Source organism: Ischnura elegans, chromosome 1 (assembly GCF_921293095.1).
Source record: "Ischnura elegans chromosome 1, ioIscEleg1.1, whole genome shotgun sequence".
Taxonomy (NCBI): Eukaryota; Metazoa; Arthropoda; class Insecta; order Odonata; family Coenagrionidae; genus Ischnura; species Ischnura elegans.
Window position 1 is genome coordinate 98,445,588 of NC_060246.1, and position 21,694 is coordinate 98,467,281.

Sequence of the window (21,694 nt, forward strand, 5' to 3'; positions counted from 1 at the left end):
AAGTGAGCTCGGGAATTCTAAGAAATTGTTAAGTAAACAACTAAAAAAATTATGTATCAGAGAACTATACTTAAATTAAAATTCTAGGATTTCAAATAAACGTTCATGTTCAAATTTCAAGTTAATGAAACACCTCACTGATTTCCTCATCACAAAAAAAAAATAAATTTAATAATTTAATGGGGTACTTGAAAAATCAAAGTAGCATTGGGAACTGTGCTATCAGGAAACAAATAAAACATGTAAATTTTATAACAATTATCTTTAGCAATCAAAGTCAAGACAATGACTAGTTGAAATCTAGGTCGGTTCTAAATAAAGTTGCAGAGGAAATTTTGAAATTGATCATGTGATAATGCTAGTAATGGAATTCTGTCACAATTAATCTGATACTACACCTAAGAATTCATATTTTAATCTGCATTCAAATCTGCATAATATAGGCATAGATAGGCATACGGCCACCACATGTCTCCTTGTCCAAAGCAAATTTTTTATTTACCAAACTTTCATGTCCTTATAGTGTTTCATTATCTGCCCCAAATACTTAGATTTCGGTCTTCCTAGGGGGGCAATTCCATTTTTCAACTTAAAAACTCTCAGGAACAACAGAAAAAAATTGCGAACAAAATTGCGAAAAAATTCCTGGAGTTCGAGAGCACCATACCTCCCATGAGATTGGACCCAAAAATCGCCACAAGTGTCTCAGATAGGATCCATTTCTCGAGCGTGTATAAAGCAATAAAAAAATCCAGGAGGGCCGAGAGGAGAGCGATGATGAAAACAGCTCTGGCGCCGGTTTCGGGAGAATGAGAAAAAAATGAGGAACGGCGAACGCAACACGGCTGTTTCACATCTCGAGGAACTCATCCCGCGCACGATTATTGGCTAGCTTTCTGGGTCCACACTCCGTTTCATACCTCCCACATCGCCACGCTGGCTCACGCCTTCCTATCTCTCCAGAGGGACCCCGATAATTAGCCTCGCCATGGTTGAAGGGGGAGGAGAAGGCAAGGGGAGTTGCCAAACAGAGAGTGAGAGAAGAAAAGATAGAGCAGATTGGAAGGGAACATTCTTTCCTCTTTCCCTTCTCCAAATCTCTTCCTTGCTCATCCTCCATCTCGGTCGCAGACGTGTTCGCGGTATCATCTTTCTCGAGGGCAGGAGAGGGGGATCGAGGATAATCGCATTGCCGAACAGTTACGAAAACAAAGCCGAGGCAAACATTACGACCCAAACTTCCGTATTAGTGTGGAAAATGGGAGGAGCCCTAAAGATTATTTAAAAATCTTGTAACTTCTTCCTCTCGAGCATTCAATTCAAATAAAGCATCCAATCGAAATAAAGGGTTTGAAAACGAAAGCTATCGTCGCAGTCATGCTATCAGGCCCATCAGATTCACGCGAGAAAATATATACAGAGTGGTTAGCGTGCCTGCATAGTAGCTTATTTCTCATCCGAGACCCCTAGACTTCAAGGAAATGCAGTTTAATTATGGACAGAGGAAAAAAGTAAGCAGAATAGACTTAAAAAGCATTTAGAACGAAAGTCTGGTTCTACTACTTCAACACGAGTTTGACCAGTACCCCCGTGTGGTTTTTTCGCATTGGAATTATAAAAGAGACTAAATAAGAGACTTCAATGGAAAAGGAGAATACTGAGTGCATATCAACTGATATAGTTTCAGTTTATGGAAAGAGGAATTCCATTTGATAAGAAGAAAAAAAACTAAGAGCGATATTAATTCTTCATGGCAAATATAGAAGGATCATATACAAATTAAATTAAATCCACATCATTTTTCAGGGCAAAATTTATAGAAAGAAAAAAATTGTATGTACTTAAGGATGTATACACATACAAGAGCATCGCGTATCAAACTACGTTTGATACGCGGTCGTGCCGATTGGAACAGTTGGACTAATAGGTACCGAAAACAAGAGACGCCTCCGGAATATTAGGGCGATAATTCAGTTTAATTCACATGAATCGAAAAAGACATGCGGTCGAAAAATCAGCAATTCACATTTAATCCCTACATGTACTTCGGAGTACCAACGGGATATCGCATGGGAAAATACCGTGACCTCACACAGCGACGTGAAGTTTTTTTCACAGTAAATTACTTCAATTCTGCTCCATACGTATGCTATTTGGTCTATAGCGCCAGTTATGTTAGCACAATGATGATTTTCGTTTTCTCTGCCATCATTTGCATCATGTATCCGAGTGTCAATAATTCGGGTTCCAAAATACGTGAGAAAAAATAAGCGCAAGGGATAATTACTCGGATGGGTGTCTTAGTGGAACCGACTGCACAAAAAACGTACTTCTCCAACGAGATACGCCGATCATTTAAGGTGGAGTAACTTTTCATCGGGAACGGTTATCCCCATTAGAGAAGGGAGGTAGAAAAAGGGAAGGAGGTTACCCTATGCTACGAAGGAAGGGCGGAGGAGGAGGATCCTGAAAATCTCACAAGATGAAAAGGGCGTGAAAAGCGAAGCTAATATGCGACCGATGGGGAACATGACGAAGAATTTTCTTCCGCCTCCACTGACGAAAACGAGGAAATTGGGAGCAATACCACGGAATGGGGACGACAATGAGTGTCTGCGATATCTCACCGATTCGAAAAATTTCACGAGAATCGGGCTGATCGTAAAACGAAAACATAATGGAATATTGTTAAGATAGTTAAGTCCGTATTTAGTAATCAATGGGAGCTTTGCAAGAGAACAACATTCCAGATAATGGTGGGTAATTTCTTTAAAAAACGTGGTCCTGTAATGCTTGGATGAAAGGCGTCTTTCGATAGAATAAGTCTAATTCAATGTAAATTTCCACGATATGCACATTTAACTGACAAGAAATTCACACACAGATATTTATCTTTCGCGTACAAATCAGAGAATTTAAATAATTATACGAGCAAACGACTCAAATCATAGTATTGGTTGGTAATATTGAAAAAACGCCAAAACTCCACAAGAGGTAAGTACTGTCGTAGATACGAAACTCCAAAAGTTAAGTGACAGGTGATCGAGTAAAAATATTGAAACTAAATCTTACAAATAGAATTATTGCAGTAGTATTTTGCCTTTCAGTCTGATTAAACTCAGCACTTAAGGTTTAAAGCTACAATATCCCTGACGCGGCTAAATGAACAGGCTAAAATCACGTTCTATTTTATTTCACAGTAAGCAGTATAGTTTTCTGAGGTCAAGTGATGGATTTCAGAACGAAAATATGATTGCACATATGACTGAGCACGAAAGTTACATAGAACTGTCCGACCTTGAGGTGAAAATGACGGCTTTGAAAAAAATCCTAGATGAGGGCATCCTACGCTTAAAAAGTTCATGAGGTAAAGATAGCGCATGACACATTCGAGGGATTGTACCTACCTTCAACAGCACACAACGGGCGCTCAATCACGGGGGAAAATAAACAGCGTAAAGTCAACACACGTTAGAATCTTAGGATGAGACAGCTAAAGAGCTCTGAGCTCAAAACTGTAAAAGCTACTCTTATAAGGTAAGCGGAATGCGCGAGAGGCTTTCAGAAATGGGAAAAATGCGAGGAGATCCTACGGTAAGATGATGGATATTTCCATCGATGGGAAAGCAATTTTCACTGCCATTTACTTAGTTATATAGGTACTTCAGTGGATTTCTTTGAATTTCTTATTAAACAGTCGCATTTTAATCATTTATTTGCCATTTTCTACCCAATTATTTTATATTACCACTCCCTTCCCTTGTCCAGGACAAAGTACTGCCTCGGGGAATTATTTCAATCAAATGTATCGCATCTTTTAAAACACACAACATAAACTCTCTACGCATTTATGGAAAGAAAGCTACTCCATTCTTTCACCGATATGAAAGCCAAAATATATAATTTATAGAAATAGCATCCAACTCAACTCACAAGAATAAATGGAAAATTTTAAAGGTATTTTCATCTTTGATCCTTCATATAAAAGAAGAAGCAGACTATAAAAAAATTTTTCAATGCCACTAAAAAATCAACCTGAACTGAAAAGAATTACAAAACAAGCATAAATAGACAAATTTCCTTCATGGACATATATTATTATCCAATCTTATACAAAACTAACAGGAGGAAGTCAATATTGGAATAATAAAAATAATCATTTAACGAGTTCTTATTAATTTCTTCGCCACTTGATGCGTACCAAACTCAAAACATCGCGACAAGAAATACGAACATAAAAATTGAAGTAAATACAGCAAAATACTACCGCTCATGTTGGAATTGCTGGAGACCAACGGGATAATTATTATCGGGCCAACGACGCACGTATAGAAAGAACGATCGGGTCAATGAAAGGGGTGATTACAAATGCCAGGAGAACTTCCAAAGGTGAGCCCAACGCCCTGCGAAGGAATCGTCCAGATGGTGGGAAGACGGAAAGAGATGAGGCCTTCTTAGAGAGGGGAAAAATTGTTAGGGAATGGGTGCCAAGGGAAGGGGTTGAGTTGAAGTTGGAGAGAAAGATGACGATGACTTGGAAAAAATCCGCTGCCAGGAACGAGACCGAAGGTGCAGTGGATGAGATGAACACGGAAAGACAAGAGCTGTGAACAGTTATGAAAATAGTTACATGAGATTGATGGAGGAAGGAGATGAGGATGAGACCAACGGTGGGCGATTGAAGTCCTCACTAGCATGCAGTATGCACCGAAAGCACTTGACCGAAGTAATGACGACGATATAGCCATGCAAATGGGCGAACGCGGGTCATGATAAGTCATTCTACACCTGGAATATCCTTGAACGATTAAATGAGCTTATACGAGCGGAAGTGCATATCTACCGATTATTCGAGGCTGTCGTCGAATTAAGCTGGTTATGATGACCCTAACAAAGTATGGAGTGGCAAGAATTTCTGAAATGAAAATTCTGAGAAACTTTCGTGAAACTTCCACAGTCGTATTTGTCATCAAAACATCTTAAAGAGAAGGGAAAAATGTGCACATAATGGATCCATGAAACGAAGAATGCATAGTGCATAATTTTGCGTCAAGGAAAAAGTACTTGGTAAAAAATGAAAAAAAAAACTTCAAATTTTATGAACTTCCATTGATAGAACTCACGCAGTAGTATTAGTGAAAACTTTTAAGGATACGACTATATATTAATAAAACATCATTTCTTTCCTCAAGCGGAAAATCATGAGAGGAAGATGTTGCGAGAAATGGAAGTTCAGTCTTCCTTTTCGTACACGACATTCAAAAACTATTCCGTTTCACCGTTGGGCGTAGAGTTAAGAGCGTAGGTTACGAAAGGAAGCAATAATAACACAAAAGAAAAGGGGTTCCCGGCATTCCTGGAGGCGGCCTCCAGCGCCGTTGGATCGAGCGAGGCAACTCTTCGTGACTCGCCCCACTTGAGAGAACCTCTTTCTTCCCTCTATCCAGATACCATCTCCTCTCCCCACGATGGGGGCCTTCCTCCTCTGCCGAGGGAGGGAAAAGACGCCTCCGGTCTGTGCGGCGGGCAAGCCAGCCTCTCCACTTCTTTTATCCGCGGGCTCCTCTCTTTCTCTCCGCGCATTCCTCCCAGCAACTTCCATCGCCATCCAGAAAAGTTAAAATCTCTTCCTCTCTCTCTCTCTCGTGCATGTAACGCTCGGGGATCACGCACGGTCGCTCTTCGGGGTTCGTTCGAGCGGAAGGGGAGTTGAGTGGGGGAGGGGTCGTCATCTGATCCCGTCGAAAGGAGGAGGGATGGGGAGGTGAGGGGGGTGGACGAGCGTATTGAAAATTACGCAGGCGTGCGCGAATGGAAACGGGAATTATTTTGGCGAGCGTCGAATGAAATGCGGAAAAAATACGATTTGCATCCATCTAATAACGAATGAATACTTTTGAAGTGTATGAAAAACTGGAGGAAGAGTTCTCGGGTTTCCTGCCGGGTCCAAGAGTTTTTCTGCACCTACGTTTCGAAGGCTAAGTCTGCCATCGTCTTCAGCTTCACCCTGAAAACGATGGCAGACTTAGCCTCAGAAACGTCGGTGCAGAAAAACCCTTGGACCCGGCTGGAAACCCGAGAACTCTTCCACCAGTTTATTCGCCGGGAAAACCTTAGATCCTTCATTCGTATGAAAAACTGATTTCCAGTGAATAGTTCATATCGATTGAAGTAAAAGGTAGTTCAACTTGTCAACAGTTATTTATTGCGTACGACACGCTTCGGCTCACATAGCGATCTGGAACAAGACCTGAGTCATCTGGTCTTGTACCAGATGATGACTCTGTGAGCCGAAGCGCGTCGTACGGAATAAATAACTGTTTACAAGTTGAACAGCCTTTTATTTCGATGCGTCTAACTTCCACCACATCTCGCTTGATTCGGTTAAATTTATTCAAATCGATATTCTTGATTAGAGAATTGAACTAGAGGAACAGGCGGTCACTTGAGGTCATAAGTGTAATTAACTATAGGTTTATACACATATTTCAGGTATGCTGTATTCATGTAGGCTGATAATTTTCCGGCTCGAGATGGTTACCTGTTAAATCAAATCTAGTACATTCCCACATGGTTGAGGGAAAAGTAATGCGTGCTTGCTTTGAAAACTTAGGTGTTTATTTTGATACGCTCAGGATAAGCTTCAGTAAAAGTATAAAAAAGTAGGAGAAATTAACGTTGAGTTCCATCATAAACCACGAGTATTTTTCCTCAAAGCCACAAAAGGTAAAACTATTCCGAAAATTCAGGTCACTATCTCCATAATATGGGAAAGGGGAGAGGTTTGGATACACAGACGAGAAACCGTTGTCTCAAAGCGGACGTCAATTTTCTCTTTCACTAAAACCAAACCAAAGTATCAGGAAATTTTCTATTGGGTCCTCATTCACTTTCTCCCATTACATAAGGAAGGCATTCAACTTAGACGCCTAGCAGAACCTCAGAACTAACAGAGCCTCATCGACTTTTTCTTAAGGTTCACATAAAAAACATAGCTGCAACCCATAATTTAAAACTCGATAAAACTGGCCTATGGTAACATGTAGAGTTTACAATTAATTATAATATTCACTGAATTATCGAACACGTTATGCTATTGTAATTAACATAACCTTTTCAGATACATTGTTTCCCATTTTAAAGCTAAGTTTTTGTTCCTTTGTTTCCACGGCTTAAAGAAACCATATTTTAGTATATCTAGAATTGAATTAATGAACAAAAAATTAACCTTAAACAAATTAGGAAAGAATGACTTTTGGCTTGACTACCGGAGGTTCCTTAGTTCGATTTCCAATACATATTATCTATTCCACGGGCGGTTGAAAAATGATAACAACCACTGTTTCCGATGGAGGTAATGACTTTCAGCTTGATTGGAAGATGTAACGCTCCAACACTTTCGGATCCAATCCGGGCTCGGCTACCTATGAGGACCCATCGGTCCTCGAGAAGAAAATGAATAAGAGGCTTCGGAGGAGGCGATGCGGTGAATGAAGTATTCGGGGTCTATATCCTCCTCCCTTTTGATTGGCCACCTTTGTCCTCGGCAACAAACGATCCGTGATTGAAAACGTGATCCGTAACCTGGCCGCGCAACAATATCATCGCATTCCTCAGCCACGGGGGCCGCTTCCCAAGCAACCCAATCCCATCCCCGGGAAACCCTATCTGTTTTATAATTAATTTAACCCCTCTCCACCTCCAAATAATTTACCTGCCTACAGGCCACTTTTATTCCTTCGATTAATACGCATTTCCCAAACTGATTCATGAGAATTCGGCTATAATTGTATTTTAATCGTCTTTCTTACACGTCCATCAACTTCTCTTGACTAATAAATCTAAAATCAAACAAAAAAATCACTTCAACGCGCCTTTTATGCAATGACAGATGGAATAAGTGTAAAATTTGCTTTATTATTAGTAATTTCCACATAAAATAAGTGGAAAAAAGTATGAGAGATCGTTTAAGTATTTTCCACAAATATTCCCATAAGGTTAGTTGCGTCAGCAATCATTTTCATTAAAATACCAATTGGGTATGCGTATCGCTCATCACGATAAAAATGCCAGGATTTTAACCCAGTAAGTGCCATCTTATATTAAAATTTATCCAAACTTTTAAAAGTTTTCAAAAATATAATTTTAATTGTTTAACACTTCAAATAATACAAATACTTAGTTGCACGACCGTTATTAGGGCATCGAACCGAAAGCACTGATGCCACTCGAGTTATTTTCAACGTTCGAACTCTAGTAGTCATCGATAGATTCTTACCTCTTCATATAATTCTACTCAGCCATTTCTCATCCCCAACGCTTTCCATCCACCCTTAATTGGACTCCCGAAGAGAAGCCCCCATGGTATTGTGCACAAGTTACCTATGATCCTTTATCCATTCATCTGCTCCCGAGGCAGTAACTAATTTGAGGACGCTACTCAGAGCCTCCCTGGCCACTTTTATCAACGCCCAACCGCAGAGTGTTTGGGTACCAAAACAGTCGAGAAATAAGTGAAAAACTCGGACAATACAATTTAATTACTCCAGTGGGAACGCTTCTACGCGTGTAAACAGGAGCCTATCAATAAATCCGCATCTTACCCATAAACATACAATTCAAAGTGTAAAAGGAATAGGAAATAGAATAAACAAAGCCATTAGCTAAACAGGAAATTATAATTAAAATTAAACGTATATTATGGACTTTTTCTTGGTACTCTTCAAATAAAATAGTGAATTTTACCATGATCGTGGATAAAAATGAAGTTTTGAAGTTAAATTCTTGAGCATAGAAAAATTATTAGGAGATGACAGAAAATGCGACTTATGCACGCATGAAGATGTGAGGCAAACTATTAACTCAACGAAAGCCAACGATCGATTGCGCATAGCCAAATCAAATCTTTGTCAACTTCAATGACAAAGCACGAGTGACATTTTGATTCGTACCTTACGAATGACCCACTTTATGGCGGGCCGAGTGAAAAAAAAATAATCAAAATTCTATTCCCTAAGAATTTAATCAAAACTAAAGGCAGATGCTGAGAGGATTACACCGAATCCGATAGGTAAAGAGGGGTAGTGTGAGAGGTAAGTGAGGAGGCAGGTAGTCTGGCCTTACAGACGAGTGGAAAAATGTCTCCTGTCATCCCACAAAGTAATATAGCTGTATAAAAATAGCTGTATGTAAATAGATGTTGAAGCAAAAGGCAAAATTTGCTGTTTACGTAAATTAATTAATTAATTTCACCGAAAAATCCGCGGGGAAATAGCTTAGCTAACTCGTTTTCCGATTACCTGGGGGAACAAAACTATTTATACTAGGGACACGATCTCAGCAAATATTTAATATAGAAATTAGAGAATACTGAGAGATAGTACAGTAAACACAGATTTTTAAGACTGGCAAGCGTCTGGTGCAAATAAAAAAATCCGGCTTTAAAATTTCCCCAATTTTTTTTTCTCCAGATTTTCCGCTGCCATTTTACAACTACCTGAATTTTATAAAGTTTCCATAGCAGTAACGACTCTTCTGAACTTTCTTCCAACAAATTCTAAACGCATAGTCCATTTTACTATTATTTTTAAAGAGATAAGCAGGCATAACGCACATATGGGCTTAGGAGAGAATGACCTTATGAGGTTGTGGCGCGACCTGATAGTGCCCCTCATGAGAAAAGCTCGATCCTCGGCTCGTGAAAGGGTAACAGACTGGGAAACGTGATTTTCCCGAAACCCATTATAACTCGCAGGTGTTCGCAAGGAAGCCATTCAAGATCTTCCGAAACTTGTGATTAATCCCCCTTACCCCGCCTACCCATCATCTCGCCCGGGCGAATTTTGACCTCTCGAAGCTCAGAACATCTCGCGGTTGGGAAAAGTGAAGGAAATATGGCTGGAGTTGGGTAGGTACCTGACGAAGTGATAAACGCTTAAGAATCTTCCGAGTGCACGTGAAACGTTAGATGAGTTGAAGTGGGGGGAGTAATGGGAGAGGCGGGAATGAAAAGGTTCATGACCCTTTTTCAGCCCAACCAAAAGAGAAAATGAAGAAGAAGAATCGTAAGAGGGCGGGGGAAGGAAATGCAATTTTCTGCATGTTCGTTAACAAAAATTACGGATACTATTAAATCATTATGACTGACGCAACATCATATTAAAAAATACCAGGAATTTCGAATCATGTGGCGTGAGATTAAATCGTAATTCGTGGACAAATTTTTTTCAAGCAAAATTTTTCCGGTAAGTTAAGAGAAAGCAGCTTTTTTTCTAGCAACTCAGCAATTTTAAATTCATTCATATAAGAGTTCAACGACGAACTGAAATACATGAACCTAAGGGGAATAAGAAAATATTTAAGTATTTATGACAGGGACAATTCTAAGGATTGCACGAATAAAGACTTGCGTCAGCATATTTCCAGCAAGCTTACTCAATTCAATGACCTTGCCTGAGAAACATCCAACACACTAACTGAAGAAAATAGAAAAAAAAACAACAACTAATTGCTAAAAAAAGAGATGCTTTATTGCGTTCATTTCAACTTAAAGTTAGAAAGGAATAATAGAGATATGAATCTCGGTCCGGCAGCTCGGGGAAAAAAAGAGACGAATCCCGAAGAGAGGTGCGAAAAACAACTTGCTCATCCATCAAAACTTTCATTAATATGTGCCGAATTTTGACATGATGCTCCGTATATGGAGTTAAAATCCGACGGGTTACGATCCTCAAAAGGAAGCCTGATTCACCTTCCACGGAATTCCAACGTTGCCTTTTCGACTCATCTCCTCTCCCTTCCGAGGCGGGATCTCGAATGGACAAACGCATGAGCCTCGAACATCTCACCGGTCAAGAGAGCCAGTCACCTCACAGCCAGGAGGAGGGCCCGGTCGCCCCGGGCGCTTAGGAACCACGAGCAAAAAAATCCAACCACTTCGCGGCCGAGGTATCCATTTCCCCACAAAAACGACCGAGAAGCAAGCGATACTTTTAAATTTTAAGTCGCAGAAAGAAGTTACTGTGCGTTGGGGAACAACCAGAAAAATAAGGCACGTGAAAGAAAATAAAAATATAACGTTTAAGCAGTAAAAAAATAAATTAGCAGAGCCAACCATTTAGACTGACCTCAAATGGATGCATTCATGCATCGTGTATGTTTATATTTAAAAAAAAGTACCGAGATAAATAGAGGTGCAAAAATACCACAAAACGTCTTCGGCCAAGGATTTTACAAATGTTTTATGTAAGTACTGCGAAACAAACGCAAAGACAACGATCAAATCATATCTTATCAACATCCGTCTGATATTTACAGCAACGGATATATTTTGAATGTATATTCGATTTCCAAGGCCAGGTCAATTTACAATTCAATAAACCTAAAAAAAAGTTCCCGAAAATCCACCTTCGATTCGCCTCTTATAAATGTCCTAGCAAACAAATCCAAATAAATAAACTAACACAACACTCGCAAAAAACGTGGTTTACTCATTCGTGAAACTTCACTGACTGGCTCTATCATCAAATATTTACATCTTTGTCACACAAATGGCATTGATTTCCAGGTATAAATGATAGATGGATGTCGCCGACGGTATTACCCCGCTAACTGGACCGCGATCTGAAGTCCTGGACGAATAAATGGGCCACTAACAAGAACGGAGAGGAAAACAAATTGCCAGATCGATTTCGGGCTTTGAAGACTCCCCTCATACTCAATTTCCAAAGTGAATTAAAACACATTAAAGGAGAGAGAGAGTACGAGCGAGGCGCCAAAACGGCCCTCCTGGCCAGACGTCACCGCATTCAGTAGGGCCTCACGTGGAGATGGGGGAGGAGTGAGAAGGTGAGACGGAGAAGAAGAAAGGAAAAAGTGCCTTTGGCCGCCGCCTTGGTCAGCCCGCCCACGACGCACATCTCCGTTGCTTTCCATGCACCCCCCTCCTTCCGTGTTCTCACCCATTCCTCGAAAACCTCCACTCTCCATCTCCTCCTCCCAATGAAAGACACCTATCTCGCGTGTTTCCATTACCACCAACTAATTTCGTCCGGCTCGCAACGGCTTCTCGGATTTCCTACCAATCAGAGGTTATTGGAGTCTCAACTTGAGTGTCAATAACCAGTGGTGTCGAAACTTGACGCTCTGAAGTTCAGACCCGACTTAGTTGCCACGTTATTGCTTAGTTATACTTGGGCAAATAATAACCGAGATAAAATGCCACTAAAATTAAGGATTATGAGGTAAAAAAAATTAACAGTGGCACGAATAGCAATCTTCTGAGCCATCCTCACCGTGCATTAAAAAATTTCATGCTTCAAAAAACTCACTCTCGTTCCATGGTTACAGCGGTAAATAACATACACATCTCCACAACCGAAGCGCAGCCACTTTTGTTTGCAGACTATCGTCTTCGAACAATTCAATGATGTGGATATTATTTCGTAGATTTGAAACGCCCAAACTACAACCCTCGATCTTACCCGAGTAAAAGTCGAAGCGGGGAATGCAGCTCGGAGTGCAAGAGGATAGGAAAGCAGGTCGAGCGAGGCATGGAGTGGCGACGGATGTGAGAGGCGAATACACCGAGGGGAGAACCGGGGCGGCAAAAAAAACGAATGTACCACCGATGAAAAAGATAAGAGGGGGTGAATTGGAGGAGCATGCCTGTCCGCCCCACTTCGCCGCCGCCGCACGCGCCCCCGAGGGGGAGAAAGAGCGCGGGAGACGACTTGGGCGCCCCCTTCGTGGACGACAGAAGGCGGGCAAAGGGGGTGGGTAAATAGCGGCGCCTCCGTGAAGAAGACGAATCAATTCCGTTCCAACGGTCGCATCTGTTTCGCCAGGATTTCCTATCGTTTACATGCTTGAAACTTACATCAGGCTGAAATTATTGGCGTTGGCACAGATAACCATACAAATATGTATGGGTACTACGGACTGGTCACATGATAAATTAACTACATTACCTTGTGCGAGTGAACGTGTGAATGGCATGAACGATTTCGATGGACTGGAACGGAACATGTACGAATGCATGAACCAAATAAAAGCAGGTTCTATTTTCTGTTCATACCTTCGCACAAGTTGGGTGGACGTTGGTTACATGGTGCATTTTCGTGTTCATTCACGCATTCATACATTTAGACATTAACTCTTACATGTTAATGTACTATGTAACCAGGTCTTTTAAGATATGAACATTTCTTGTCAGTGAGTAAGTAAGGGACAAACTAAGATAATATAACTCAGACACAGGAGATAATTGAAAACGTATCACTCAAGCAGTGATTCAAACTGAGAGTTGGTTTGGATCGGGGATACTGGAGTTCATCCTAGAATAAGTCAAATGCCTGTGAACGTCACACATGCATGACAGGGGGGCTACATCCTTCCCCGGGCCACTACTTCGAGCGAGGATTTTTCTGATAGGAAGTGTCCAACGTCTTCGGCCCGGGCGTTTTAATCAAGTGGTACGTCAGGAAACCAATATTAAATACGACCCGTAGAGCAGTTTTTCCGACAGTTGGGCCGTCAAAACTTCTCTTGACATTCGCCACATCTAATTAATTTTTTAAATATGAGAATCCTTTAAAACTATCGCAGCAGCAAATTCTTTTCCACTACTTACGTCGCCAATTAAATCTTCGCATGTATCCGCTGCTCCTACACTGCTGCACTTTTAAACCACTACTACCCGTGTTCCCTCCGAAAGGCTAGTCCTTTCCTCGCCTCGTTTCCACGGCGGTCTCTTTGGTTAGAACGACCATTTAGTGGTAACGAAGGCAATGCCAATGTTATATACATTACGTGAATACTGAAAACAGCCGATCGCTCCAGCTGTGGTTAGAGAAATAAGCAATGTTAAATGATTCGTGCTTGCCAAACAGAAAAAAAACCGTAGAAAAGAGATTGTGAGTAATTATTTGATTTCTGCTGCTTCATTCCATATGCCCAAGAACTCTACAAAGAAATTCTCTTCATTGCAGCCATATTTCCCAAAAGACATCCTCGTGAGGGGGCTACTTTATTTTTTGAAGGCGGCGTTACGTGGAATGCTCGTCGGGTTGACCATCACTTTACAACCAACGCAGACCTTATGAAAACAAGGCGTTAGCGGCGACGAAGAAAGAAGAGAAAGAAGATAAAAAGTAAATGATTTCGAAGATCAAAAGAGAGGAAAAAAACACTGTCGCGCATGGTTCCGCCAATGTGGCCGTAATTCGATGAGTGCCCGAGTGATGCGAACGAATTCGTGTGTGGCCATTTTTCGCCGTCATCAATCTTTGCTGTGATTGATGAGGCGAGACTGCAACGCGTGATGCTGATGCTTAAGAACCTAAAAGCGTCGGGAAGTTTGAATAATTACCCTAATCAGGGTCTAACGGCCGCCATCCGTCACATGGGCGGGACACTCGGGAGGGAGCACTGATGGACAGGGGAGGTTGGATGTGCTAAGTTCACGCTCTTCGCCCGGCATTTGTTCGACTTGATGCGACGACACGAAATTGAAAATCGAGCTGGGGGCTATTCTCAGTCCACGGCAAAGGGACAATTAGATCGAGAGACTCGGAAATGAAGGATTCAAAAAGCCGATTCGGATTGACGGATAATGCGATTGAAAGCGCGTGGGTTCACAACATATCCCTGGGATCCTATTCATTTCAGTGGGTTACAGTCTCGGGAAAGTTTGAGCTTGAAACAGGCAAAAAAATATTAATCTTTATAGCGACTAAAAATAACTCGATATTTGATCAATAATGCAAATTTTTAAATAGATAATATTATAATGGCATTCAATAAAAATTAATCGATGAATCGGTTTTCTGCACAACTGTAATTCAGGGATATATAAGAAAAATACACGAATAATTAATGTAGTTGATGAATTCTTGACCCTAGCATTACTAAATTTGCTTTTCTATCCGTGGAAGACTGCAAAAAGCCTTTGTTGATTTTTTTGAATTATTTTATGATGCCCGACTACAACTATTCAAATACAGAAAAATACAGATACGCATAATAGTAATAAAAAAAGCTAAACTTTAAAATTTCAATTTCTACGCAAATATCTCTTTAATCATACATGTAACCCCTTCACATATAATAAAATCTCCTACACAATTGTGACATTTATTTATCAGCAAAGTTAAACCGCACAGATACTAAATGCATACACCCAGCATCATCTTGAAATAAGACACCGTAGCGAAGGTTGCGAGGCACGGTAAGGCTCAAAGATAGCTATTTTGAATACCGCAATCGGTGACGGGCTTTTTGTTTTCCTTCTCCATATAAATGCAGACATTTATGCGCCTCTTTTTATCTAAAGGATCTCTCGAGGGGGGAAGCGAAGGCCGTCCGCCCACAATGCACCGCGACGCGTGACGTGATGGGTTCCCTCCGCGGACTCCTTGGCGGATTTGCAACCATAGAGGGGACAAGGTGGCAGCTCCGGGGCTGGCAACACCCCCGGGGGCGGATGCATTATCCCTCGTGACCGGCCTGCAATTCAAATCCGCCCCGGATGAAGTGACTCCTTGGAGAGGCGAGCATTTTAAGTTTTTAGGAAACGGGAGGCAGAGCTGAATAGGCGAAGTTAGAAATTGAAGGTTAAACGCGCAGTCGAGTCCGTATAGTCAAGTCTAGTAGTCGAGCATAGTGTGCGGAGTCGTGAAGTACTACATAATTAATTTTTCATAATTATTCACTGAAAATTATGAAAAGTTTGTGAAATTACCCCACTTTCATGAAATTCAATAACACTGTTGGATTCTGTTTTTTCCCTTACATAAAGTAACTCAACAAAAATGATTTTGTATCAAGCTGATCGTAATGAAAAGGGTTTAAACAGTTGAGCCTTACAGAAAAACAGTGAAACCCAACATTATATTTCTGCATTAATGTCCACTAACATAATCTTTGATTTCATAATTTACCAGGAAGCAAAGCCACAGAGAAGAAAAACAAAATATTGTAAGGGAATGGAGAGAGGAGGAGTGTTATCGTAAACTAATCCTACCATTTAAACACCAATTCATAATTTGTGTCACAAATTTTACGCAATTGAGCAGTAAAATTATAACACTTCCTAAATATACCAGAATTTTGCTGCTAGAGATTTCTAATTTGATACTCGAAAAACTAACTAACTTGCATGTACCTATTTGAAGTTTGTATAAGCACTGCCGCCAGAAAATTATACCACGATTGCTGTGCACCCAGAGCGAAATCTTGCTCACTTACTACGATATCGCAAACTTGCTCTGATGGCACAAATATTTTGGTGAAGATGAATCATTGTTGGCATCTCTGATTAGTAATCAATAATTATACACAAAAGGCGCGAGGGATTTTCATCCACATTAAACATGTTTGAGAAAGTGAAAGGGTATGTCACGGAACGTCACGGAATGAGAGACTGCTGGAGCGCGAAGGTAGGTTATTAGAACGAAATCCTACCGAGGTAAGAAACAAGAGATGCGAGAGAGACGTAAAGAATCGGCGAGGCGACTCCAAATAAAGGAAGGAGATGACGGAAGCAATCGAAGAGCCGTGACTTTCCGAACCGCCTATGCACACGGACGAACACTCACGCACGCCGCGTGTATACATCATCATCTGCCGCGGTCGTCGAAGACTCGAAACTGCCCACGCGCCTCCTCCAAGGGGAGCGAGCGAAAGGCCCTCTTCTCCCCTGCCTTCCCAGCATCCCACGCTCGAGCCGCCTGAGTCACACTCCTACGCGCCGAGGGAGGGGGACGACGAAGTGTGGGATGGGACGAATAATATTACGGTGACGGCTCCCATAGTGATATAGGCGCCACTCGGGATGCATCCCACGCGGAGAGAGACCCGCAGAACGTTTAAGGCGAAATGATGTTAATTCCTTTTCCTTATATTTCCCTCGCCTTACGGAGCGAGCAAGAATGGCTTCGACCCGAAATCATTACGACCCGTTATTCCGCTTTGTGTCACGGACGGACTGAGCGGTGTTTTTCAAACTGCGTTTCCGGACTTGCACGCGAAACGACATCCATTGTTGAGTGTCGAGCAATATTGACCACGATGTTATGTTATGATATAGTATAAATTAGTATTTTTATAGAAGATTAGATCCCAGCTGTGACATCATGCCCCCTTGTGAGATGATACCCAAATTAAAAGTGGCGAGTATTTATGAACAAGTTCGCTTCCTATTGAAGGTCGAAAGAGGGTCGGAAAAAGCAACTATGCAGTAAGTTAACAGTGGTGCAAATGATCACAAAAGACATTCGTTCTGCAAAAACTCACAATTGATATTAATTTCAAGTTACAGCTCACAAATGAAACTATGAGGATGTAGAGAACAACTGTTTTAATAAAGAAGAGTTGCAATACTGTGCGATTACAAAATTATTATTGTACCCAATGAAGAAGAGATATAGATGATTTTGAACACACTATTAAATAGGGGGGACTGCTAAGAATGGCATGGAACGAATAATATTACGATGATGATTTTTAAAACAATATTATTACTATTGTAATACTGGCGATATTTTTCGACCACGATTGGAGTATGATCTCGACAATGCACAAATTAAAAAAAAAATCTGGCGACTACCTAATAATGGTATAACCAAACTAACTAAACAATCCTCATTAGTACCTCAAGGGAATTCTTGCGTCATATTTTTTATTGGCTTACACCTTGCACGTTTCAATAGAATTGTTTCCACAGAGCCGATATTAGCTTGGACTAAATGCACGCTTCACAATTATAGCCGGGAAATTATTATCAGAATGACGACAAAAAACTGAGGCCACCGCAATCATTTTTTACCGTTGGCCCAAGTATATTAATTACAAAGCTCATCACAAAAGATCAAGTTGCACGAATTCCTCCTCGTGGAAACTGAAGCACAAAAACTGAGCAAAGAAAAACGCGGTCATTTTAACCGCTGGAAATTCTGGGCTCTCTCCTCCGGAATCACGACATTTCAATTAGAAGCTTCCAGGGCGTAGCGAGCTGCGGGAAAGGGAAAGAAATGAGAAAATCAAATCACATAATGAAAAAGGTGGGGATTGCAGGAGGAAAAATGACGGGAAAAAAATTAATGTAATGAAAAAGCGAGGAGGAGATTGAAAAACGAACACTGGGTGTGGTTGGATGCGCTACAAACCGTGGAATTGGGCGAGGTCGAAACAAAGACACAGGGTGATTCATTAACGTGTTAACAATACACGTGCTGATACCATGAAAATGATGGCTATCAGCAATGTAATTGGCGTACATGTCTGACATAAAGAAGATTATTGCACGCGATTTAATCAGAGAGAAACGTCGACGAAGTAACTTATTATGCATTTCAAAGGAGACGTATGCTTGCTGCCAGGTAGCAACTGACATTAGCCGATAAAAATTAGAAAACACTAGTCTTTAAAGAGTTGTGCGTAGAAAAATACGCAGTCACCACGCATTACAAAGGAAAAACAAGATTAGCGATCTCGAATATTGCACAATAAAACCTCGAGTAAGAATCAGGTCAATTTAGCTCAATATAAAATATCTATGTCACTTACTATTATGCGAGAATGGACGTGTATTACTGTTGACGTCAAGTGTCGGGTCTCGAAAAATTACAATGGCTGATAAGCAACATACCATTTCCTTACAATTCCGATGGATCTGAGAGGACTACAAGAAATTACTGGGCGAGAGTAAAATTCGGAAATTGTTTCAACTTCACGATTTGGTTGCTAAAATCCATTTATAGACATTCCATTTAAAACCTACTAGAGTAGCAGCGAACAACCGATTAGCAAAAAAGTTACAAATTTTGGTGTTGATGAAATAGCAGGGTGTTGTCATTTAAATTACCGATACTAGCTGAGAAAATTCAAGCACAACACACGTGTCAATATCCATATCATGAAATCGATGGCCACGATCTAGGCGATTGGCGAACAACGTACGTCATGAGGAAATTGCTGCAAGCAATTTGAACAAACGGGCATAACGAGAACACGACCATTAAAGTCTCTCCAAGGAATTTTTATTCACGTCTGGGTGGTGACTGGCAAAAAACTAATTTAAATAACGAATATATATTGCGATTTCTCACGATTGAAAACAAAACGATATTGCAAACATAATAAGAATAGATAATCAATCTGAAGAGGGCTTTTCGTTGTTTTTTGGCAATTTTTGTCATATTTATTTGAAAAATTGTTAAATAAATTGATGATAAAAAATGTTGCGTAAGATAAACTTGATCGTTCAAGGGATCCAAGGATTGATTACTTATATTATGGATGCGGCTCTCCACTCCGCTTTCTCATCTGCTTACCTTTTCATAATTACATTTTCTTCTCTTTTACTTCCTTAAGAACATGTCCTATATCGGTCATTAGGAGCCACCCTTTTCCTTCCTTTCCGTCCACTTGTCCTTAGATAATTTTCTCCATCTGGCCATCATGCCTCATGATTAGACAGATTAAGTTGTCCGACATATGATATAATATGAGTTGTAAGTAGATTACTGAGAGACATTAAGGTGGAAAAGGTGAAAGTATGCGTGGTATCCAGGGGGGGGGGGATTCCACAGAAGGGATTAAGTGGGGAGGAGCCCCGTAATTGTTGTGGAGGGAAACGCTGTAAGGATGCACACACGATTGTGGGCGGCTGTGCAGCGGAACGCATAAGCTGAGACCCTCGCCCACGCCTCAAAGGGAGAACTCGGCACCTTACGAAGCCCCGGGGGAAGTCGGTTTTATTGCACACTCTAGCACGCAGCCTAGGTGGCCATCAAGACACTCTCCCGGCGCCAGGTGAAGGCGTCAATAGTACTAGCCGCGAGACTCAAGGCGGGGCAGCTTTTAGAGTCACATTGGTGGGTGTAGTAAACTTTAAAGTTCCACCCAGCCTTTGAGCTCTCTCTTTGAGCGGTTTCAAAAATTTAGAGGTTAATAGGAAAGGTATTCTTGTGCCACAATCAATTTTTTTTAAAGATTTCTTGATTTTCAGAGGAAATTTTAAAACTACCTTCTCATACGCAATTTTGCGAAAAAATAAGCCTTAACAATAAACAAGTGATTATAATCGAAAATCAATTGGAGAAAAAAGGAAAGATGAACTGAATTAATGAAAAGTAGATGAGTTGCAATCCAGGAAACATCCCCGACGCTTCGTACTTAACTCGTACCTATTAACCCAGTCAAGATAACCATAATCTTTCAAATATATATTCCTCTGATCGATTAGATAAAATGAGAACAAAAATACTACGGTGAATTCACGATCGCAACACTTTATTTATAACTGTATCACGCAGTAATCATAATGATCTTCACGATTGAATTTAAACTCAAGTTGAATAATTAGTACCTAGCACAGAGGCCGCATGCGGCTGAATTTACGAGCCTGTCGTATCGAAGCGGATCCTGGATGACTGAGGTGAATAACTACTCGCTATTACGATGGACACTCGGCCCGTTTCTAGAATAGCCAACCGAGAAGTTCACTCGCTGGACGAGTTTTCACGAGATCACAGAAACATTTAAGATGTTCCAATGCACTCGGCAGGAGAAGATGTCTTCAGATTGTTGACCGCTCTGTTCTAACCGCGCTCACGGCAGACGGTCGCGTGTTTGAACGAATGAACGCGACGACGCATGAATACTAGGGATTATTGCCGCGGCAGGTGTGCATTATAAACATCCAGCTATATTACGGTGCCACACGCATGAGGAATTCTGCCTTGCATGATTGGTTTCATATGCTTCTGTACCCTCGCATAAACTTTTTCGGTTGAATACTGAGCACCCCGGAGCACCGATTTCCTATGCACTAGAGCAGGGGTTCCCAAACTTTTTTGTACCACGCCCCCCCGCTACACATATCAGCTTTCCATTTTGTAATGCCCTATTTCCACGGTGCCGTACATACCAACTCCTACTTGTACAAGTACTTGTACTCGTACAAGTATGTGCCTACTTGATACGGTGAGTAGGTAGATTTTTTTGTTCACTGTTGAATGCGGTAACGCAGAATGGAAAGATTCAATAATTGTACGTATCTGAGGAAATTATTTTTGTAATTTTTTTATTTATTTCATTTGGGTGTCATGCCCCCCTGGACTTTCTCCACGCCCCCCAGTTTGGGAACCCCTGCACTAGAGGGAAATACCTCAGAGACAATTTATTGAACATTTTATTTTTAATTTATTAACTGTGCGTACGCTTCTTGAACCGATATATGATATAAAAATAAGCATCCATTATTTATGGTGGCAAAAGATATAAAAAAGATTTTACGATAATTTTGTAATTTTATCACTGATATACTGGCTGCAGCACGTTATGCCCGAAGTCCTTCTGAGCATCATCCTTGCATTGCCTATTTTTCAACTTTTGCTGGTTAATTATGCGTGTAGAGCGTAGTGGCGGAGGTAATAGTGTTGGAATGTTGACCAGAGAGTATCATATTCCGCGTGTATCTTTCGCACACCCCCAAAACCACTAGGGAGGTGACCCATGGAAAGGAACCTACTCTGAATGTGTGAATTTCACAAGCAGTGCCCAAGTTTGTGGTGTGTTCCACCCTCACCTAACCATAGGATTGAATCATTTAAACTAGAGATAAATAGAATGAGAAATTTGAAGATATGACTGTCCTCTATCAATTTCTCGAATGGCCACGATGGGATTGAAA

The 21,694-nt window shown here is 41.0% G+C and overlaps 1 protein-coding gene across 2 annotated transcripts in view; it reads right to left on the reverse strand.

Annotated features, from left to right (window-relative positions):
• Window positions 1–21,694, reverse strand: part of LOC124167060 (epidermal growth factor receptor) — a 61,304-nt gene that overhangs the window by 11,741 nt on the left and 27,869 nt on the right. The gene's annotated exons all lie outside the window — the stretch shown is intronic.